The 24597-nt window shown below is 45.7% G+C and overlaps 1 pseudogene; it reads right to left on the reverse strand.

Annotated features, from left to right (window-relative positions):
- Positions 1 to 4735: 4735 nt before the first annotated feature.
- LOC109763920 (F-box protein At5g07610-like) lies at positions 4736 to 8110 on the reverse strand (annotated as a pseudogene).
- Positions 8111 to 24597: the final 16487 nt, after the last annotated feature.

The raw sequence follows: 24597 nt of genomic DNA on the forward strand, positions 1-24597 counted from the left end.
ATGTTGTTTGTTTCATACAGTTGCAAGCTCACCCTTGACTTGAAACTAGGCATGTGTTTTGTTTTACATCCTAGTTGCAGGTCCTCCCTTGACTCGCAATTGGGCCTGCATTTTTTTTCATCCCAGTTGCAAGTCGATCCTCAACTCGTAACTAGGCTTTTAGTTTTGTAGTTATTTTAGTTGCAAGTACATCGTCGACTTGCAATTAAGATCATAGTTTTGTCAGTTGCAAGCCCATAATCGACTCGCAACTTGAGCCCGTGTTTTTTGCTTTTCATCACAGTTTCAAGTCTACCCTTAACTCACAATTGGGCACATAGTTTGTTTCATCCCATTTGTAAGTCGAACCTTCACTCGTCACTGGGCTCGTAGTTTCATAGTTATCCTAGTTGCAAGTCCACCCTCGACTCGCAAGTGGGATCATAGTTGTCATAGTTGCAAGTCTACCATCTACTTGTAACTAGGCATGTGTTTAGTTTTTCATCCCAGTTACAAGTCCACACTTCACTCGCAACTGGGTTTTGTAACACCCTGAGGATCATGCTACAGTAACTCTCTGTGATTAAGCTAATCATGTTGCTAAACAGGGCATGATCACATTTGGAATCACATTTCTTTTCAAACTCCTAATTCAAACTTCAATTAAAATTAAAGTGGAAAATAAAAGTTTTCAAAAATTTAAACAAAAATGTTCGGTGGGTGCCAAATAATACACTGGTAATTATGGTGGAGAAAACACATTTTTATAAAATACCTAAATACTTTTAAATGAAATAAAACAGAAAAGAAAATAAATAAATAAAAGGAAAATACAACAGAAAACAGAACAGACAAAGAAAAAGAAAAAAAGGAGAAGGCCCCCCCCCACAGCACCCCTGGCCCAACTAGGCCGACCCCCGGCCCAGCCCACCTCTCCCGCTCGCCCCCTTCCCTGTTCCCCCGACCGGGGTCGGAATAGGGGCAGTCCCCGCCGCACCCCCTCGCCGGCGACGGGGAGGATAAGGTCGCCAGCTCCCCCCCGCCTCCTCGGGCCTCTCTCCCACTCACCCCCGCTCACCTCTCGGCCCCTGCGCCTCTCACTTCTCCCCCCCAGATCCGCGCCACTCCTTCCTTCCCCACGCCCGACGCGGTCGCCGCCGTTCACCGTCGTTCACACGGCCACCGTACCCACCTCGCCGCCCCAAGGTGTCTCCAAGGACCGCCGTCGCCCGCTGCTTCGTCTGGTGCAGCCCGTTGGAGACCAGAGCCCCTGCAACGACCTCCCCGAGCTCGCCTTCAACTTCGGACGCCGGCGACCCCCTTCTCCCCCGGCGCCGATCTGCTGCTCCTAAGCCCCTCACCGGCCTCCGTGTGCCGCGCGGTGAGCCTCTCCCCCTCCTCCCCTGTCCTTTCTCTCTCGCGCGCCCCCTAGCGGCTTCCCCACGCGCGCCCGAACGCCGCGCCGCGGAGCTCGTCGCCGGCGGGTCTCCGGTGACCATTTGGTCATGGGCGTAGGCCCGTTAGCTCGACCGCATCGTGCCGCACCCGCCTAGCTAGTTAGTTCGGCCGCTCGCGCGCTCTAACGCCGCACCCGCCCCAGCCCGAAGCACTTCGCCGCCGGCGAGCTCGTAGCGCTCGCCCCCGCCCGTTCCAGCCGCTCCGGCCACCACCGTTGGACGCGCGGCGCCGAGCCGCGTCGAACGCGCCCAACCACGACCCCGCAGACCCCCTGTGCGCGAAACCCGCGCCCCTCCCGAGCCGCGCCGCCGCGTTTGGCTCGTCGGAGTTGCTCCGGCGCCGGCCGCCGACGTGGCTGGCCTGGGCCCCCCCCAGTGCCACCGCCAGTGGGCCCCGTGGGCCCCGTTGACTGGGTCCACCCAGTCAACGTGCTGACTGGGCAGGCCCAGTCACTGTCATGCGGGCCCCGCCGCAAAAATTAAAAACAAAAAGAAAAAGAAAAATGTTTTATAAATAAAAATAATTAGATTAACTAATCACTCACTGACATATGGGGCCCACCCCTCTAATTAGACTGTTAGTTTAGTTTAAATTAATATTAGACTAACAGAGGCTGACATGTGGGTCCCACTGGACCCACCTGTCTGGTTTGACTGGTCAGCCGACCTGTTGACCTGCTGACGTCAGCATTGTCTCATGCTGACGTCATAATTCATTTTTGCTTAATTCACATAATTCCAGAAATTCAAATAAACTTTGAAAATTCATATCTTTTAAACCGTAACTCGGATGAAAATGTTTTCTATATGAAAGTTGTTCAGAACGACGAGACGAATCCGAATACTCAGTCCGTTCGTCCACCACACCTCCCTAACCTATCAAACTAGCAACTTTCCCCCTCCGGTCCGTCTGACCGAAAACGCGAAACATCGGGAATACCTCCCGGTTGTTTCCCCCCTTCACCGGTACCATCTACTGTCGCGTTAGGTCACACCTAGCACCGCTCATTTTCATGTCACGCATCGTCATGCTTATGTTTGCATCGTATTTACTGTTTCTCCCCCCTCTTCTCTCCGGTAGACTACGAGACCGACACTGCTGCTGCCCAGTTCGACTACGGAGTCGACGACCCCTCCTACTTGCCAGAGCAACCAGGCAAGCCCCCCCTTGATCACCAGATATCGCCTACTCTTCTCTATTCTGCTTGCATTAGAGTAGTGTAGCATGTTACTGCTTTCGATATCCTATCCTGATGCATAGCCTATCCTTGCTACTACTGTTGTTACCTTTACCTGCAATCCTACATGCTTAGTATAGGATGCTAGTTTTCCATCAGTGGCCCTACATTCTTGTCCGTCTGCTGTGCTATACTGTCGGGCCGTGATCACCTGGGCGGTGATCACGGGTATATACTTATATACTATTTACAAGACACATGAGATGACTAAAGTCGGGTCGGCTCGTAGGAGTACCCGCGAGTGGATCTTTGTGGCGGAGCGACAGGGCAGGTTGAGACTGCCTAGGTGAGAGGTGGGCCTGGCCCTGGTCGGCGTTCGCGGTTACTTAACACGCTTAACGAGATCTTGGTATTTGATCTGAGTCTGGCCATTTGGTCTATACGCACTAACCATCTACGTGGGAGTAGTTATGGGTATCCCGACGTCGTGGTATCAGCCGAAGCTCTTTTGACGTCAGCAACTGAGTGGCGCGCGCCGCATTGGACCGTAAGCTCGCGCTTGTATTAAGGGGGCTAGGTCTGCTTCCGGCCGCGTACGCAACGTGCAGGTGTGCATAGGGCGATGGGCCCAGACCCCTGCGCGCATAGGTTTAGACCGGCGTGCTGACCTCTCTGTTGAGCCTAGGTGGGGCTGCGACGTGTTGATCTTACGAGGCCGGGCATGACCCAGAAAAGTGTGTCCGGCCAAATGGGATCGAGCGTGTTGGGTTATGTGGTGCACCCCTGCAGGGAAGTTTATCTATTCGAATAGCCGTGTCCCTCGGTAAAAGGACGACCCGGAGTTGTACCTTGACCTTATGACAACTAGAACTGGATACCGAATAAAACACACCCTTCCAAGTGCCAGATACAACCCAGTGATCGCTCTCTAACAGGGCGACGAGGAGGGGATCGCCGGGTAGGATTATGCTATGCGATGCTACTTGGAGGACTTCAATCTACTCTCTTCTACCTGCTGCAAGATGGAGATGGCCAGAAGCGTAGTCTTCGACAGGACTACCTATCCCCCCTTTTTATTCTGGCATTCTGCAGTTCAGCCCACTGATATGCCCCTTTACACATATACCCATGCATATGTAGTATAGCTCCTTGCTTGCGAGTACTTTGGATGAGTACTCACGGTTGCTTCTCTCCCTCTTTTCCCCTTTCCTATCTATCTGGTTGTCGCAACCAGATGTTGGAGTCCAGGAGCCAGACGCCACCGTCGACGACGACACCTACGACACTGGAGGTGCCTACTACTACGTGCAGGCCACTGACGACGACTAGGAGTAGTTAGGAGGTCCCAGGCAGGAGGCCTTGCCTCTTCGATCGTTGCTACTTTTGTGCTAGCCTTCTTAAGGCAAACTTGTTTAACTTATGTCTGTACTCAGATATTGTTGCTTCCGCTGACTCGTCTGTGATCGAGCACTTGTATTCGAGCCCTCGAGGCCCCTGGCTTGTATTATGATGCTTGTATGACTTATTTATGTTTTAGAGTTGTGTTGTGATATCTTCCCGTGAGTCCCTGATCTTGGTCGTACACATTTGCGTGCATGATTAGTGTACGGTCAAATCGGGGGCGTCACAGTTCATAATTTGTTATTATTCCAGTTGCAAGTCCACTGTTGACTCACAAATGGTTATCCTAGTTTTATGTACTTATTTCAGTTGCATGTCCGCCCTTGACTCGTAGCAGGACCATAATTTGTTTCATCCTAGTTGCAAGTTCATCCTTAACTCGCAACGGGGCTCGTAGGTTCGTAGTTGTCTTAGTTGCAATTCCATCCTTGACTTGCAATTGGGCCCCTAGTTTTGTTGTCCCAATCGCAAGTCCATCCTCTACTCGCAACTTGTATCGTAGTTTTGTGTAGTTTTTTTAGTTACAAGTCCAACCTCGACTCGCAACTCATATCGTAGTTTTATGTAGTTGTCCCAGTTGCAAGTCCACCCTCGACTCAGAACGAGGCAAGTAGTTGTTTCATCCCATTGCAAGCCCACTCTTGACTCGCAACTCGCCTCGATCCATGTGCATTTTCACACTTGACCCGAAACTTATCTGACCCAATTTCATGTCCACCCTCCACATGCAATTTGATCATTTTAGTTTTTCCATTTTCTGATTTTTTTTCGACAACATGACTTTTAAAATGTTCATCGCGTTTAAAAAATGCATCATGTATTTACAAAATGTTCATAGTGTATTTTCAAAAAATCATCTTGTCCATAATTTTTGCTTGTGTGTGTGTGTGTTTTTTTTCTACTTTTTTGATTTTTTTTCTCAACCGTGCGACTTTTAAAATGTTCACCACATTTAAAAAAGCATGACATATTTTTATAAAATGTTGATCAAGTAACTTAAAAAATAATCGTACATAAATATTTTTCTGTGTATGTGTTTTTTTTCTCTTTTTTGATTTTTTTCTCCACCGTCCGAATCTTAAAATGTTCACCAGGATTAAAAAAAATCATCACGTATTTATAAATTTTTCATCATGTCTTTATACAATGTTCATTGTGTATTTTCAAAAATTATATTCACCTTATCCATAAATATTTTCGTGTGTGTTATATTTTTCATTTTTCAATTTTGCCAAACAAACACTTGATTGATGCATGCAAGTTGCTTTCTTATGTGCTACTAGAAAAGGAACAAACCATAAAGGTGAAAGTGACATGCAGAGAGAGGTTTTACATTAGCGGGTTTCTTTTCTACATGATGTACCAGACTCATCCACATCACCTGCCTACACGCCTCCAGCAGAAACGCATTATTAGACCTACAAATACTGACTTTTTTGCGGATGCTCACGTGCTAGAGAAAAACAAGTCAGCAAGCACGCACAAGGAAATCGAGGCCCAGGTCCGTGAACAGGGTGCGCTGACGAGAAACACACAGACAACAAAAATCGAGATTGTTCTAAAAAAAAATTGAGACAAACAAACAAACAACGGACAAGGAGTGGGCTTGTTTATGTGCTGATATGAGATGATGTCATACTTAGATGTGAGATATTATCTCACATCTAGATGAGATATAGTCAGACCCAAAAACAAACTGAGGTGTATGCCTTATCCGGCACACCGCTTCAGAACTACTCGTACAAGGTTTACCATATACCCAACGACTGATGTGTACTAAGTCGCTAGTGCCATGCTGATTACGCCAAGTCTTTAGGGAGCATCTGCTTTCCATTCCGCAAAACATGGAATGTAAGGCAGACCTCCCGGGAAATCTCCAGAAGCAGAAATAACATGCACTCTCTGGTTGGTCATATCATATGACAATGTCTTCTCCTCGCTGTCAGTTAGGAAAACCAAATCACGTTCTGGATGAATTGCAAACATCGTGAAGATATCATGTTTACGACATTCCCTTCCGAACAGTTCCAAGCAGTTAACAGTACACTTGAGGGTCCATTGTCCACTATCATGATCGTCAAGAACCCAAATAGAGAGTTGGCGGATATTTGTACGCCAAGCATACAAGTGTCCCTGGGACCTCCCAATGAAAAGATTTTCATAGCCCTCTGTCATGGCAGGTGGCATTTTAATTTCCCTCTAAGCACTCCCCTCCATGTCCACTGTGACTATTGAAAAATGAGTATAGAAGTGGATAGTGCCATTCGGGAAGACGCATTCTGAATCACCAAAAGAACGCGTTATGAGAACCCGTGGATCATCGCAATGGTCATCCCACTGACCCTGTATGGAAGTCCATCCTCCAGTTTGTGATGAGTAGATCATTGCCACGGGCACGGGCGGGTCATACTTTGCGAACAGGGGCACAAATACCATAAAGCGGGAAGGAATGGCTGGGTCAAAGCACAAAGAGTATTTGCCTATATGCGAAAGGTCATCCAATTCTATAGGAGGCAGCAAAACCCACTCCTGGGTAGCGGGATTGCACACAACATAATGGAATTGATCAGCCTCAGGCCAGCTGAACCACCGACAAAGGAACCTTTTTCCTCGTGGAAACGAATTCCAACCGCATTGCATTGGATGGGGGGATTTCCAGCATTTGCAAAGGAGAAGGCTGGTGCTGCATTGCTGGACGCGGAAGTACTTGTAGGTGCCGCGCAAGAACGGGAGATCGGGGTCGACCAATGGAGCACCTTTCCCGGACAAATTGTGGAAATTGCAACTGAGGCTCAACTGGAAGGAGTCGGGGGGCGCAGTCTGCGGATCCTTTAAGCTGAAGTCGTAGTCCGAGTGGAAGAAGAATCCGGAGAGCGTCTGCGGGGACCTCTTGCGGACGCCGCGGTCGGAGCAGAGGGCGAGCCATGGTTTGGACACGCACTTGAAGCGGCATAGCGACCTGTAGGGCACCCGCTAGAGGATCTCCATGAGGACGTCCTCGGGGAAGCAGCTCACCTCGGCCTGCTCGTGTTTCTGCTTCTTCTTATTCTCCTCCTAAAAATGGCAGAGACGTACGGTTCGTTTAGGCTCCCAGTACCATCTGGCAGATCGATTGTTGGAAAGAGGATGGGCGCGAACCTCAGATTCTACGGAGACGACGGCGAGGCCGGGCAGCAACGGCGGCGGCGGCGGCGGGGAAGAACTTGATGGATCCTCCTCGTCGCGGCCTCCGTCTCCGTGGGCGGTTGCCGGATCACCGTGCCCGTGCTCGCCTCCGCCTTCTCTTCCCGGCGGCATGGCCTTCACCGGATCGCCTGGCCTAGGGTTTGGGTTGATTTGGGAAGGGGAACGGAGGAGTTGGGTTGTGTCGTCGACCTCACAGATCACTGCGCTGGAGAAGTTCAGTCGAGAAAAGAAGAAGAGGAATGGGATCACTTTCTCTTGGACCGGTGAGCTCGGCCCAATTACCTCTGGGCTTCAAGTGTTTGGACAGCTTGCTAGGAACAATGTTTTGTCTAAAAAAAATGAGGAACAATGTTGTTGCTCAAAAAAAAAAATGTTAGGAACAATGTTTCTTTTTTATGTCTCAAAAAAAAGGAACAATCCTTTTTTTCCTCGAACAAGAGGCAAAAATGATATTTCCCCCTCGAGAAAAAAATCAAATAAAAAACAAAGGGACAATTTCTTTATACTGAACAGAGATAAAGACAAAATGCTTCACAAAGGGCCTTTCAGCAATGCAGCATCGTACATACGCACAACTGCCCAATGTGTGTTGATTGATGGATGATTGGTTCAAGCATGTTTCGTGTCGTGATGATCGATGACTGCTTCTCCCTTTATTTCACTATATATACTGCATGCACAATAATATACCTAAACCACACCATAGGAACGGAGGGAGTATATCTGAGGGATTAAGTTGTTTACCTATGGTGTGGTTTAGGCGTTTGCTTCACCTACACTTGAAGACTCTAAATGAGGGGAGGCCAAATCATATCGGCAGTTTCATTAGAGAGAAGATTTGGTAACAAATACTAGTGTGTCCGCTGTTGCAAACAACAGATTTCATGTGGGGACGGAGGACATGTTAACTTCTTCCTGGGCATACAAGTTCTTCGTCCGTGGAGCACTTTTACTCCTCACTCAGTGTGCTGCATAACCCCTCTCTTGGGATTGGAATGTCTCAGTACACTGATCATCTATGTGTACATGTCGACTTTTTCGGAATTTTATGATGCTGCACCAAAAAGTATTTTTAATATATTTTTCAGAGATCCAGGCTCACAAGAGCCCGAAAATCCAAATTATGTTTAGACTTTATACCAAGGTTATATTATGATACCAGGGTCTACATGTGTGTACTAAAATAATAGGATTGCAATGCTATGATTGAGTAAAGATGAGAGGTGCATGTCATGGTTAGTTTTCGGGGGTGAACTGCCCAATAGATCGAACTGAAAAAGATGACGCACAATTTTTTCCTGTATGTTTACTGCAAGTGCTACTATAATGTACAAGTATGACATGCAGACTGCGGATGAAACCAAGAAAAATACTACGCCCATTTTGATGAGACTTAGTAAGTTGAATGATGTTATTTTAGCCTCCCAAATGCTTATATCCTAATGTCTTCTTTTAGGCCTTGTACAATGCAAGGTGTTTAGAGAGGTGCTTGATAAAATACGAGTTTTTTTAAACATCAGTGCTTATTTCTATAAAAGGGGTGCCTAATTAAGTGTTTACCCTCTACAAATAAGTAGTGGTGCTTAAGAAAATGCTGGTTTATTTCTCTAAGCACCTTGCATTGTACAAGGCCTTAACATGCCACATCAAATCTTTTGTCTACCTGAGGCATAGTTAATAAGGGGAGATAATTGCAGTGTTTCTTATCTACAAGACCATCTCTACAGGGAGTCAAATATGTTTTTTTTGTTAAGTTGCATAATGTTATTGTGGTTTTTTAAGAGGCAAAAGACTTGCCATTTCATTGATTAAGAGAGATTAAGAATTGCCCGATCAATTTACGAAAAACCAGGCTAAAACTGATACAACTCAGCCCATAAAATGGACACCACCGGCCAACCTGGCCACATGCCAACAGATGGCCACACGCACCAGCGAATGGCAGCTTTGACTTTGACGACGATCTTTGCGAGGGAAATATGCAAGGCTTGCTCCGACCGAGTCCTCCGCAAACGACCACCGAGTGTCTGTCATCGTCACCACCTGGACACAATCCACCGCAGCTCTGACTCCACAACAACCAAGCAACTACGGAAGAGCACATCGGACACACTGGATAAACCGACTGCCAGAGTCCGAGCCATGACCTCAGCTCAGCTTGACGCCATCATCGTTGGCAAACAGACGTTGACGCCCCTGACCTCGATGAACCAGCCACGAAGAACCACTGGTCTCCTAGTTGTAGTCCGCTTCAAGACAATGGCCCCAAGGAGGAGAAAGGCGCCAGGACGCCTCCATCGCCCGGACCAGATGATCCGAGGTTTCCCTCCGGAGCCAAGGTCGTGGGGAGAGGGGTGAGCACACCTCCACAGCGACGCTTCCAGAAAAGATCGCGACACCCACGGGTGCCGCCTCCACCGGTTCCGAAGAAGAGGATTATTGTGGTTTCGATCATATATTGAGAGAACGAGCTATAACCACAATAAAGTAAAAAAACACATTGGAATATTATGCCACTCCTTGACCAAAGCACCATAGCCTTAGTGTTAGATGGCATCATACATCAAGTTAAGTTCAATCTCTATAGTAACTTGGGCAAATGTTTTTAACAATTCTGGGATGCCAGTGTCTCTCGGTATCTGCCTTCCATATGGGGCAAGGTGCGAACCTCAAAGAGTACTCGGATGACTCGTGTCGATTCCAAAGTTGAAGAAATAATGCCCAAATCTCCATCTGCATCCAAATTCAAGTAAATTTCACTGGAGTTGTTGATGCTTTTTAGGTTCCGATACGTAAGAGCAATTTTCCATTGACCATACTTGATAATTTCAGAAATAAAAACAAAGATGCCTGGAACTCCCGCAAAAAAAGGAAGTAGAACATTGCTGCGACCCACACTCCCAAAAGACATATAAAGCGAGGACAACATTGAATTAAGCATACGGCCTCCACATTTCACAATGTAAATCCAAATTTTGCACACACACAAAAAATGAGCAGATGAATGTTCGAGTACCATGCATCTCTAAATATCAGAGTTAGTGAAATTCAAAATGTTGTGTTTCAACTATGATGGTTAATTAGTTATGTTAGATTTCATAATTTTATTTAAAGATTCACAACATATAATTAATCACAAATTTGCTTCAAAAATGAACCATTTGTATTGTACATATACTTTTAGATTTGTGAACACAAATGGAACATTTTCCAAAATATCTTATAAGTTGGGCTTGCCATATGTAGCACTTTTAGTGGTTGAATTGAAAAATACAACACTTTTATTAAAACTGGAAAATACTAGTGTGCGCATTCCATTTTATTTATGCTTGGTTCTTCGATACTGGACAAATAGTTTTAGACAGTCTGATAATCTTTTGTAAGTATTTTATTCTATTAAATTATATTTTGGTGTCTAATAGTAGAAATGAAAGCTTTGTTGAATTTCAGTTCAAACAACTTTAACTAAATTTATTTATTTCAAAACCGTGAGGGATTGTAGTTTTTATTTGGATATACATTTAGTGAACTCCTGTTGGATGATATGATGATTTTGTATGTTTACTACAGAAAAAAGATATTCAATTTGTTTTTGTGATCCACACTAGACAAAATATTTAAAAAATTTGAATATCAAGACGTGACATGAAAGCATGTCTGCCCTGGATCCACCGCGACGACGCCTCCCCCTGGATCCACCGCCTCTGTCCGCCGTCGCCCCGGCCCCTGCGCGCCTCCCGCCGCAGGCCCCCATCCCCCGAGGCGCCTCTCGCCGCCGTCACCGCGTTCCCGGCGTGCCTCCCACCGCCGGCCCCCATTGCCCGACGTGCCTCTCGCCGCCGTCGCCCCGGCCACGGCGTGCCTCCCACCGCTGACCCCCATCCCGCGACGCGCCTCTCGCCGTCGTCGCCCCGGCCCGGCGCGCAATTACTTGGACGGCGCCTCCCTCCCCTGGATCCACGGCGGCAGCGGCCTCCCTCCTCCTGGAACCACGCCGGCGAACTCCCTCCCCCTTGATCCACGGCGGTGGCGGCCTCCTCTGCTTCCGACGCGAACATTCTACTGCATGCCATAACCTCGTCCAGTGCCGTCCACCTCCTCTCCATCTTGAAGTTCGATTTGATTCTGCCCAACATGTGTGATGCTCGCGCACGCCTCGACCCACCGGTACCAGCGACGGCCACCGCTTTTACCTTCCTCCGCAGGTGTGTTTGAACTGCAGCATCCCGCCCTTGGCTCCTCAAGATCCATACACCAGCCGGCTTGGTTCCGGTTGCCGGCCCAGCCGCGCAAGTGAAAGCACGGCACTGGCACCGGAAGCTTGCTCGGGCGTCGTATAGTTGCATAGAAGCTGCAGAGCAAGTCTTCTTGCCACTACTGAACGAGGCGTCACCGGACCTTGATGCTTGTCCTTCATGCTCCAGCCACCAATAGCCAATAGTTGGGCTTCAGGGACGGGCGATGCTCATGGTTTCCCTGAGGATCTTGTGCTTCAGTCCTACAGCTACAGGTCCTCTACAACTACAGGGCGGGGGAGCTCCTAGACTCCGACGATGTCACCGTTGTGTCGACTTCACCTACGCGGCTACGTGGATGATCGTGCTGGCCGGCGCTTGGAGGCGGAGAACTGCCGTTGCAGCGTCTAACGCCGGCGTGGTGTTTTTTCCTGTTAATAATTAGATAATTAACAGGAGGAAGGAGAACCACTCGATTGGAATGAACGGCAGATTTAGGAGCTACAGCACCTATGCAGTAATAACCATACTGCAGACGAGCCGAACCCGTCTTGAACTACTCTGTTTATTTATCCTCTCAGTTTTTATTTATTTCTGGTGCTTTTGGGAGTAATTCGTCAATTTTGTTTTTGGATGGATGTAATTTACAGTAGATAGAGATGGTTCTCTATAGTTAAATGTCTACATGTTCATTCATATGCTCAAGAAAAATAGTATGGCTGCACATGGTCAACTATTCTTCACCATTTTGTGCAGTAATTAGTATGGCTGACCATTTTCAGCGGTAATTAGCATGCTGCAGTCCACTGTGTCGATTTTCAGCAGGCCAACTTCAGTTATGCGTGTCGACATGTCGTGCGTGTGCAGACATCTTCAGTTAAGTATGCAGTGTTGCTCAACATGTGTGGACTGCAGTGCCGCGTGCTCCTGTGTGTTGCTGTTAGGTGCACCATGCCAGCCAGCTCAAATCCCCAAAACATGAGGAGCGCCGCCGCCAGGAGCATGCTCGCGCAGCTGCCTGTCAAAGCTGACGAGGTCACAAATACATGCGTCGAGAAGTTCCTATAGAGCTGTAGTATTATTCTTCAGAGTTCAGATAACTGAATTTTGGGCTGCTGCTAGAACCTGATGGCCTCGAGCTTGTAAAAGGATATTCAGAAGTTTCTGTAAACAAAAGTTCAAAATTCAAAAGAAAGAGTGTTATGTACTCCTGCGTCTGTCCTAAGTCTGGTGTCTCATATGTCTCTGTGTGGGCACTTCGTGTGTGTCGTGTGGTCCCATGTGTGCGTGCTCTATTATGTGTGTCGAGTGTGCTCTCATATATACTCCCGTTTGTGTTTGTGTTTGTATGTTCTAAAAGCCTATATAATATTTTCTTCAGTCTTCATGTCTTGGTGTTAAACATCTTTTTCTTTTCACAAGCGGGAAAAAAAGATTCATTAAATTCACAAAAATGTTATGTATGTGCAATAAAACAAAAGTATACAAGCGATAACAAATTACATTTTAAAAAGGGTCCGCTGAAATACATATTCTCGATTTTGGAAAGTTCATATTTCACTGTTCCCGAGCAGTGCAACACAAAGGAGCTCATTCAAAAACAAACTAACAAAAATGAAAAAAGAAATCAAGGCCCGTCTTATAAGAAACTTTTCTCATTTCTAAAAAAATCTAAGAAGGTCAAATAAAATAACATAGCAGTTCAATATCCATAATTTATTAGAATTTTCTCTTTTCTAAAAAATAAAAGCAAGAATAAAAAACCAATTTTCCCATTTAAAAAAAAAACCATGAAGTTCATTTTTTTTTCTAGAAAAGAGAACAATATGATGTGTATCAAAACCTAGCATTTTCCCCATAAAAACAATAAGTGAGGTTGGGGAGTTACGGGCCTGGTCTCCATCCATCGCGTGCGGCTTGCCCTTACGTCTCTAATCGAACTTCCGTAGCTCCTCTCTCTCTGCTGCCGCACACACGACATCCAGGTTTTGTATGCATGTGTGATGATGAATTGGTCGACCAGTACACTACACCCATGCAAATATATGTGTTTCTATCTACTTTGTATAAATCAAAATTTTAGATTTTTCTACTTATGTGGATACATTACTTGAGAAATTCGTATGATAATGGAGAAGAAAGTTCTCACATCCTTCTGTATCTACCGAGTTTGGAAGGTCAGAGACTAAAACCAACAAAGTTCAGCGTTCAGTTGTAAGTGAAAACCAGCTGCTCAGTGCGATGAAGCCTAGTCCAAAATTCAAGACACAGTGTTTATGCCTTGTAAGTAAAAAAATGGAACTTATGTCTTTTTTCTTGTTCGATTGTTTCTATATTTAGCTTATGAAAAACTTGACTTGATGTCCTTTCAAAAAAATTTGAGAAGTCCAAATTGTAAAAAACATAAAGTTTAAATTGGAAAAAAAGTATTTCCCTATTTCTAAAAAAATGAAACAAAGAATTTCAAATTTTAAAATAAAATAGAACAACTTGATGTTTATAAATAAAGGATTTCCCCATTTATAACAACAAAACCAAATAGTTAAATTAAAAAAATTAGACATAAAGAAGTACAAATTTAAATAAGGAAGAACCTAGAAGTTCTAGTTTAAATAACAAAGTTGTTCAACGAAAAGACTACGAAAAAATTGATTTTCTTTGTTTTTGGGAAAAACATTGAAGTTCAAATTAAAATAACGAAGCGGTTCAACATTTACTAAAAACATGGATTTTTAAACGGTACTAAAGAATAAACCAAGAAGTCTAAATTGAAAAAACCAAGAAGCTCAATTTTGAAAAATAGAATTGTTCAATGTATATGAAACACCTAGATTTTCCTCTTTACTAAATAATAACCTAAGAAGTTTGATTTAAAAAAGGAGCAGTTCACTATTTATTACAAAAGCTCGAATTTTCCTGTTACTAACGAATAAAACAAGAAGTTCAGGTCGAAATAATGAAGAAGTTCGTCATTTATTAAAAAACTCCAGTTTTTCCTATTTCAAAAAATACACAAAGAGGTTTAAAAAATTGAAAAATGGAGCGGTTTGATCTCTATAAATAATTCAGATTTTTTTTCCATTTCTTAGTTTTTCTATTGCATTTTAAAAAAATTGGAGCAATTTGATTTTAAAAATAAAATCAATAATTTCATATTTAAGAAAGGGAATAGTTTGATGTATACAACAAACTCAAATTCTTCTTGTTTCCGTGCAAAATTAATGTATGAAGTTCAATTTAACAAAGGTTGTATGATGTTTACTTAAAAATCATTTTTTCTTTTATAAGAATAAAACTAAGAAGTTTAAATTAAGAAACAAAGAAGTTCAAAGATTATAAAAATCTTGGAATTACATGCTCAATTTTGATGAAGTTCAAAAAACTCGATTTTCCTCGTTACTAAAGAAAAAAACTAAGAAGTTTAAATTAAAATAACAGAGAAGTTCAAAGTTTGTAAAAACCTCTCATTCTCGTTACTAAAGAATCAAACTAATAAGTTTTAATTAAAATAAGGGAACAACTAAAAAAATATAAAAAGATTTTCCCCATTTTTTAGAAAGCTAGGATTTTCCCCGATACTAAAGATTAAATCATGAAGTTCAAAAAGAGAAAAAAGACAAATTCGATGTTTATTTTAAAATCAAACACAATTCTTTACTCAAAAAATAAAATATGTGAAGTTCAAATTAAAATAACTGAGAAGTTCAAAGTATATTAAACCCTAGGATTTATAAACTCAAAAAACAAAAACATAAAACAATGCCATTTTGGGCATTTTTCCCAAATACTAAAGATTAAAATCAAGAAGTTCAATTCCAAAAAATAGAGTAGTTAAATTTATTTTAAAAAACTCAGGTTTTCTAGTTACTAGAGAATAAAACCAAGAAGTTTAATTGGAAAAAGTAGAGAAATTTGATCTTTATTTGAAAAGTTGGATTTTTCCAACTACTAAAGAATAAACCAATAAGTTCAATTCCAAATAACAAAGAAGTTCGATGTTTCTAAAAAACCTCCAATTTTCACATTTCAAAAAATACACAATGAAGTTCAAATAAAAAAGGTAGAGCGGTTTGATGTCTATACAAAACTCAGATATTTTCATGTAATTGAGAGAAGTTCGGATTGATAACTGCCAGAAGTTCAAGTAATACACTGTGTGCATTTTGAATGAAAAAAAAGAATGAAAAAGTAAAGGTTAAAAGTTTTCTTGCTAGAAGTTCAAGTGCTCGGCCCGAGAAAGTTCAAAAATTCTTGTGGGGGAGGTTGAACAAAAAACATGACAGAAGTTCAAGGTGAAAACAGCGGGAAGTTCAACTACTACATGTAATACGAATATGTTTCAGATGAGAATAAAAGAATACAAACCACCCTGCACGGTTCAAAAATTATATTACGAGACTCCGAACTTCATTAGCTTTCCAAGTGTATATTATATGCTACATTCCGATGAGCAGTTTAAAATTTTCATGTATACCGTTTAAAACATGTTTATATATATATATATATATATATATATATATATATATATATATATATTCAAAAATTCTTTTAAACCGTCGCGAGCATAAAAATTGATCAGCATGGGAAAGTTGCGTGTTTTCAACAGCTTTCTATCGGTATATCATTTACTCAATTCCGGTAAGTGGTTTGGGAGTTACACGCAAAAAACAGCACGTCAAAAACATAGTGAAGTTCAAACAGACATGCCCGAGAAGTTCAACTACTTCACGCAGTGCATTTCCGTTCGCGATGAACGCAAAAATCATGATCTCGCCATTTTAATTTACTTCAAAACGGCAAGATTATCATTTGTGTAAGTTCAAGTCCTCGGTCGGAGAAAGTTAAAAAAATTATTATGTGAGAGGTTTGTACAAAAGGAATATCATTTGTGTAACACTGACGAATGGATGAGAAAATTACAAACAAAAATACGGCACAGAAGTTCAACGTGAAACAACAGGAAGTTCAACTACTACGCTGAATGAATTTCAGATGAAAAACTTTTAAAATTGTCGCGAGTATGAAAAAATGATCAACACGAGAAAGTTGCGTGTTTACAGCAGCTTTCCATCGGTATATCACTTACTCATTCCGGTGAGTGGATGGAAAGCTACGAGCTGTGGATGAAGATCTACAAGCAAAAAAAGCACGTGAAAAACAGAGTGAAGTTCAAGTAGATATGCCGAGAAGTTAAAGTTCTTCACGCGGTGCATTTTTTAAGAATCTGTTTCGCGATAAAGTCAGAACGAATGATCCCGCCGTTTTCCAAATTACTTGAGAACGGATAGGAATTACAGATAACCATCAATATGAAAAAGTTTTGCATTTTCCGTAGCTTTTCATCGATATATTATTTGCCCCATTCCGATAATATTTGTAGAAATTATGGCAAAAATACATTTTTAGCCATTTTCAAAATTGACTTAAAACCGTAAAGAATTGGGAGAAACAATATATACCAAAAAGTTTTGCATTTCCTCAAGATTTCCAACGCCATATCATTTGCTGCATTCGGACATACAGTTAAAAAATTAGCTCGAAAATACGAACTCGGTGGTACTTACACCGTTTTCTAAATTACTCTTAAACCATTCAAAATTAGACAAAACTTTCAACATGAAAAAGTAGCGTATTTTCATAAGATTTCCAACGCCATATCATTTGCCTCGATTAACTTAGCCGTTTAGAAATGGCATCAAAAATACCAACTCAGCTGTTCGGTTTGCGAAATTTTACGATTTTCCAAATACTCTTTAACCATAAGGAATTAGAGAAAACTTTCAACATGTGGAAGGAGCGGTTTGACAGTAGATTTCCAAGGCCATATTATTTGCCTCCGTCCGATAAACGGTTTAGAAATGCGATCAAAAATATGACTCACGTTTTTTGTATGAAGAAAAAACGGTTTTCAAAACTGCTCTTAAACCGCTTAGATTTTGTCAAAAGTTCAACTTGGGTCATGATACTGGTGTCCATAGCTTTCCAACGGTATATCGCAAGCCCCATTTGGACAATGTTGGCGGAAGTTCAACCTAGCACTGGGAGAAGTTCAGGTCGAACAACTCAGGCAGTAAAATTGCAAAAAACGCAATTTCATCACGACCCGAGAGCAAAATCCGCCAACGAGCGAGATTCCTATTTAAAACGGGTATTTAGTTGCTAAAAAACGCTTCTAGATTACACTAACATCATATATAACACAACTAACCAGAATAATTCGCGCGGGGAGACACGGTTAAGAAGATAGCCCGAAGGTCAGGTTCGTACAGAGGGAAGTTCAGGCGCGTTACTCGGACAGTTCAGGTTGTGATCAGAATATTATTCTGATCCCGTAAACAGAATAGTTTCCTACAAGCAGTGGTAGTTACCACCACTTGCTTTTTGTATGTTGTATGTAGTATCTATCGAAACCGAGAGTACGTACGTGTAGTATGTAGTATATAACAATGATTAGGTAGTATATATACTAATTTTTAAGTAGTATGTACCATGTTTTGAGTATGCTCTTTTTACGTACAAATATATACGTATTTCACAAATATTACAAAAACTATGAGCTCATATGCAATTTTTTCATGCAACTTGCTTTGAAATATCTTAGATATAGTATATGAACATATTTAAAATAATAAAATAGTATATATAGTACCACATGGTAGTATATGAGATATGTGGGGTAACTACCACCGGGTGGTAAGATGGATTTTCCATGTTCACGAGGCTCAAGCAATATAATGAATTATTTCATCAAATCTCTCTCTCCTTTCTAACTTGGTATCAGCCTTACCTCGATCCTAAACCCTAGCCGCCGCTTCCGCACCCGCGCGCCGCCCCCGGGGCGGTCGGCCTCCATGACCGCCGCCGGGGGCCGCGCCGCCCGTACCTAGGGTTCGTCTGCCGGTTGTGTTGACCGGCTGCCCTGGAGAGTCTTTTTCCCGAGCCATTGCTCCAGGTTTTCGCCCTTTCGCTGGTCGTTTTGATCGGCGTTTTATTTTTGGTTTTCCGATCTATGCTTGATCGGTTTGCGTCGCCCGCCGCTGCCATCGACCCCCGTGCGCCTCTACTCCGACACCGTCACGACCGGCCGGCTCCTTCACCGACCCGGCGGCCCCGCGCGACATGCGGCCCCTCATGGCCGTCGTGTGCGCACTGGCCCGCCCGTCGATCTACGGCGACCGTCTCCGCCCTCTCCGACCGGGACACCTGCATCGCCTCCACCCGGCGGCCTCGCGCCATGCGGCGGCCAATCATAGCCGCAGCTCACGCGCCAGCCCGCCAATCAATCCACACCACCCGCCTCCGCCGCGTCTGCACGGCGGCCTTGTCCCCGGCTGCGTCAGGCCCATCGGCTACCTCGAGCTCAGGTGCCGCTGCTTCGTTGGTCGCTCGGGCGCCACTGCTCCATTGGTTGCTCGGTCCTCGCTGCCCGGGCACCAGCGCTGCTTTGGCGGCCCGGGTGCCGGTGCTGACGCGCTTGTCCGCACGTCGTCACATGCCGTCCATCGCCGCAGGGTTCATCTCGGACTCCACCGCCACCCCGCCTCCACCGAGTGGCGTCCCCGACCTCGCTCGCGATGGATTGATCACCCGCCCGCCGCCGCGATCCAACTCATCTACGCTGTGTGACCGACCTGGCCCGTCGGTTGCGTACGCCTCCGCAGGCCCCGTGAAGACCGTCCCGAGTTCAGCGTGCCCCTCTACCGATCGAGCAACGTGCTGCCGCTGCGTCGCCCCGTCGGGCCGCAGCACTGCCGCCCCGTGGTTCTTCTCCCGGCTTCACCGAGCCGCGTCACCGTTGCCTCGCCCCTTCGGGCCGTAGTGCCGCGGCCCGCGGTCCCCCGCCGCCCCGAGGTCGTTCGTTCCAGGCCGTCCCGTGGCTGCACCGACCCTCGCGCCACCGCTGCGTCGCCCCGTTGGGCCGTAGCGAGCGTGGCACGCGGCCCACACCGCCGTCCTGAGTCGTTTCCGTGGTTGCACCGACCCGGGTTTCGTTGTTGTGCCGCCCCTTTGGGCCGTCACGTTGTGGCCCGCGATCCCCGCCGCCGCCCCGAGGTTTTCCCGGTGTCGCCCCGACCCACCTACCGTCGCTGCGTCGCCCTTCGGGCCGTAGCGTCGCGGCCCGCGGTCCACTTCGCCGTCCCCGCACGTCGACTTCCCGTGGTATGCGCTACGCCGTCTCCCTTGGCGCGGGAACGCCACCGTCCGCGTCGGTCTTCGTCACGCTATCGGGTTCTTCGCCTCCTTCGAGCATCGCCGCCGCGCTCCTAACCTAGCCGTCGCCGCTGCCGCTACCCCTGTAGCCGCCTCAGCCGCCCGTCCAACCCCTTCATCTTTGTCCAGCACCAGGTTGTCGCCAGCCTAGCCGTCATCTACCCTGACCACTTCGTCTACTCCGACCACCATTCGTGACATCGGCGCCCATGTCGATTGGCGCCACAACCGTCATCGAGTCTTCTTCTCTGCTGGCCCCTCCGACTTCTCCGACATGGCGTACAGCTCGTGCATGTCCCTCGTCTACGCATGCCTGGTGCTGGCAAGACCGATGCGTGCCTTCATCCACGACGTGTCCCCGGGCCTGGCAAGCCTGGTGCAGTGCTTCGTCAACTTCGTCTTCGTCCGTCTACGCATGCTCGGTGCTGGCAACACCGACGTGTGCCTTCGTCTACGACATGCCCCCGGGTTTGGCACACCCGACGCGACGCATCGTCAACACCGTCTTCTTCCCAGCGCACCACTGCTTCGACACCACTGCGCCCATGACTAACTCGGCGCTTCCTTGCGCCCGCGGCTCCACGGCGACTTCATCGACACCGGCTACCCCGACTCGACATCGACCACGACATTTTTTGCAAGGCTACCTCGACCATGGCTCCACTACCTACACTCTCGGCTACCATGATGATACGTCTCCAACGTATCTATAATTTTTGATTGTTCCATGCTATTATATTATCTGTTTGGATGTTTAATGGGCTTTATTATGCACTTTTATGAACTAAAACCACGACAAGTAAATCGGAAAGGAGGGAGTATTATTTTTGGGACTAACCTACTAACCGGAGGCCCAGTGCAAATTGCTGTTTTTTGCCTATTTTAGTGTTTCACAGAAAAGGAATATCAAACGGAATCCAAACGGAATGAAACCTTCGGGAGAGTTATTTTTGGAACAAACATGATCCAGGAGACTTGGAGTGGACGTCAAGGGAGCAACGAGGCGGCCACGAGGCAGGGAGGCGCTGAGGGAGTCCTGGATTAGGGGGTCCTCGGACAGCCGGACTATATACTTTGGCCGGACTGTTGGACTATGAAGATATAAGATTGAAGACTTTGTCCCGTGTCTGGGTGGGACTCTCCTTTGCGTGGAAGGCAAGCTTGGCAATTCGGATATGTAGATCTCCTCCCTTGTAACCGACTCTGTGTAACCCTAGCCCCCTCCAGTGTCTATATAAACCGGAGGGTTTAGTCCGTAGGACAAGAACAATCATAATCATAGGCTAGCTTCTAGGGTTTAGCCTCTACGATCTCGTGGTAGATCAACCCTTGTAATACTCATATCATCAAGATCAATCAAGCAGGAAGTAGGGTATTACCTCCATCGAGAGGGCCCGAACCTGGGTAAACATTGTGTCCCCCGCCTCCTGTTACCATCCGCCTTAGACGCACAGTTCGGGACCCCCTACCTGAGATCCGCCGGTTTTGACACCGACATTGGTGCTTTCATTGAGAGTTCTACTGTGCCGTCACGATAAAGGCTTGATGGCCCCTTCGATCATCGGCAACGATGCGATCCATGGTGAGATTTTCCTTCCCGGACAGGTCTTCGTATTCGGTAGCTTCGCACTGCGGGCCAACTCGCTTGGCCATCTGGAGCAGATCGAGAGCTACGCCCCTGGCCATCAGGTCAGGTTTGGAAGCTTGAACTATACCGCCGACATCCGCGGAGACTTGATCTTCGACGGATTCGAGCGCATGTCAAGTGCGCCGCACAGTCACGATGAGCACGACTTAGCTCTGCCGTCGGACGGTGTTCGGGAGATCACACATGTGGCCACTCCGGCCCTCAATCCGGAGCGGATCGCGCCGTCCGAAGACGGGTGGATGGACCCCGCCACGGAGGCCGCACACTCAGCAGCGATAGAGCCGAATACTGACTTCACGTCCTATGAAACCTGTGTTACCGGACACTTGGATTCGTCCCTGGCCACGGGCTCCGAACCTCCTGCGTCCGTGCCTATCGAATCTGATTGGGCACCGATCATGGAGTTTTCCTCCGCGGATATCTTTCAGCACTCGCCCCTGAGCGACGTGCTAAATTCATTAAGGTCTCTCTCCTTGTGAGGAGACCCTTGGCCGAACTATGTCCGGCTTGAGTGGGAAGCGGACGACAAAGAAATTCGTTCCCCACCCACCACCCACTTAATAGCCACTGTCGACGACTTAATCGACATCCTCGATTTCGGCTCCGAAGACATCGACGGTATGGACGACGATACAGGAGAAGAACAGGAACCACCGTCCACAGGGCGCTGGACTGCCACCTCATCATATGATATATACATGGTGGACACCCCCAAAGGAAGCGATGGCAATAAGGCAACGGAGGATAATCCCTCCGAGAAGCAACCTAAGCACCAGCGTCATCGGCGCCGCTCTAAGCCCCACCGTAGCAAAAGCAGCGATACCGGCACAAGAGACAACAACGCTGCGGATAGTGCCGAAGACGAAGACAATCCCCTCCAGCCAGGTTTTGAGCTAGAGGATGGGCAAGCTAGCCCTAAGGAATAGGTAGCAGACGGAGAATCAGAGGATGACAATTACATGCCCCTCTCCGAAGACGGGGTGAACCTCGGCGACGAAGAATTTATCGTGCCCGAGGATCCCGTCGAGCAGGAGCGCTTCAAGCGCCGACTTATAGCCACAGCAAAAAGCCTGAAGAAAAAGCAACAACAGCTTCAAGCTGACCAAGATCTGCTAGCGGATAGATGGACCGAGGTCCTGGCAGCCGAGGAATACGAACTCGAGCGCCCAACCAAGAGTTACCCAAAGCGCAGGTTGCTACCCCAACTCGAGGAGGAAGCATTAAAACCAACACTACCAGCGTATGATGCGGCTGATTGATAACCCACAAGTATAGGGGATCGCAACAGTTTTCGAGGGTAGAGTATTCAACCCAAATTTATTGATTCGACACAAGGGGAGCCAAAGAATATTCTCAAGTATTAGCAGGAGTTGTCAATTCAACCACACCTGGATAACTTAGTATCTGCAGCAAAGTATTTAGTAGCAAAGTAATATGGAAGTAACGGTAACAGTAGCAAAAGTAATATTTTTGGGTTTTGTAGTGATTGTAATAGTAGCAATGGAAAAGTAAATAAGCGAAGAACAATATGTGAAAACTTCGTAGGCATTGGATCGGTCATGGAGAATTATGCCGGATGTGGTTCATCATGTAACAGTCATAACATAGGGTGACACAGAACTAGCTCCAATTCATCAATATAATGTAGGCATGTATTCTGAATATAGTCATACGTGCTTATAGAAAAGAACTTGCATGACATCTTTTGTCCTACCCTCCTATGGCAGCGGGGTCCTAATGGAAACTAAGGGATATTAAGGCCTCCTTTTAATAGAGTACCGGACCAAAGCATTAACACATAGTGAATACATGAACTCCTCAAACTACGATCATCACCGGGAGTGGTCCCGATTATTGTCACTTCGGGGTTGCCGGATCATAACACATAGTAGGTGACTATAGACATGCAAGATAGGATCAAGAACTCACATATATTCATGAAAACATAATAGGTTCAGATATGAAATCATGGCACTCGGGCCCTAGTGACAAGCATTAAGCATATATAGCAAAGTCATAGCAACATCAATCTCAGAACATAGTGGATACTAGGGATCAAACCCTAAAAAAAACTAACTCGATTACATGATAAATCTCATCCAACCCATCACCGTCCAGCAAGCCTACGATGGAATTACTCACGCATGGCGGTGAGCATCATGAAATTGGTGATGGAGGATGGTTGATGATGACGACGGCGACGGATTCCCCTCTCCGGAGCCCCGAACGGACTCCAGATCAGCCCTCCCGAGAAGTTTTATGGCTTGGCGGCGGCTCTGTATCGTAAAACGCGATGAATCCTTCTCTCTGATTTTTTTCTCCCCAAACACGAATATATGGAGTTGGAGATGAGGTCGGTGGAGCGTCAGGGGGCCCACGAGGCAGGGGCACGCCCGGGGGGGGGGGGGGCAGGCGCGCCCCCACCCTCGTGGACAGGTGGAGGCCCCCCTGACGTGGATTCTTCTTCCAGTATTTTTAATATTTTCCAAAAATAAGTTCCGTGGAGTTTCAGGTCATTCCGAGAACTTTTGTTTCTGCACATAAATAACACCATGGCAATTCTGCTGAAAACAGCGTCAGTCCGGGTTAGTTCCATTCAAATCATGCAAGTTAGAGTACAAAACAAGGGCAAAAGTGTTTGGAAAAGTAGATACGACGGAGACGTATCCACTCCCCAAGCTTAAACCTTTGCTTGTCCTCAAGCAATTCAGTTGACAAACTGAAAGTGATAAAGAAAAACTTTTACAAACTCTATTTGCTCTTGTTGTTGTAAACATGTAAAGCCAGCATTCAAGTTTTCAGCAAATATTATGACTAACCACATTCACAATAACACTTAGGTCTCATGTTTACTCATGTCAATGGCATAATCAACTAGCGAGCAATAATAATAAATCTCAGATGACAACACTTTCTCATAACAATCACAATATGATATAACAAGATGGTATCTCGCTAGCCCTTTCTGAGACCGCAAAACATAAATGCAGAGCACCTTTAAAGATCAAGGACTGACTAGACATTGTAATTCATGGTAAAAGAGATCCAGTCATTGTCATACCCAATATAAATTAATAGTAATGGATGCAAATGACAGCAGTGCTCTCCAGCTGGTGCTTATGATAAGCGGGTGATGACTCAACATAAAAAGTAAATAGATATGCCCTTCGCAGAGGGAAGCAGGGATTTGTAGAGGTGCCAGAGCTCGGTTTTAAAGCAGAGATAAATAATATTTTGAGCGGCATACTTTCATTGTCAACATAACAACCAAGAGATGGCGATATCTTCCATGCTACACAAAT

Source organism: Aegilops tauschii, chromosome 1, assembly GCF_002575655.3.
Source record: "Aegilops tauschii subsp. strangulata cultivar AL8/78 chromosome 1, Aet v6.0, whole genome shotgun sequence".
Lineage (NCBI taxonomy): Eukaryota > Viridiplantae > Streptophyta > Magnoliopsida > Poales > Poaceae > Aegilops > Aegilops tauschii.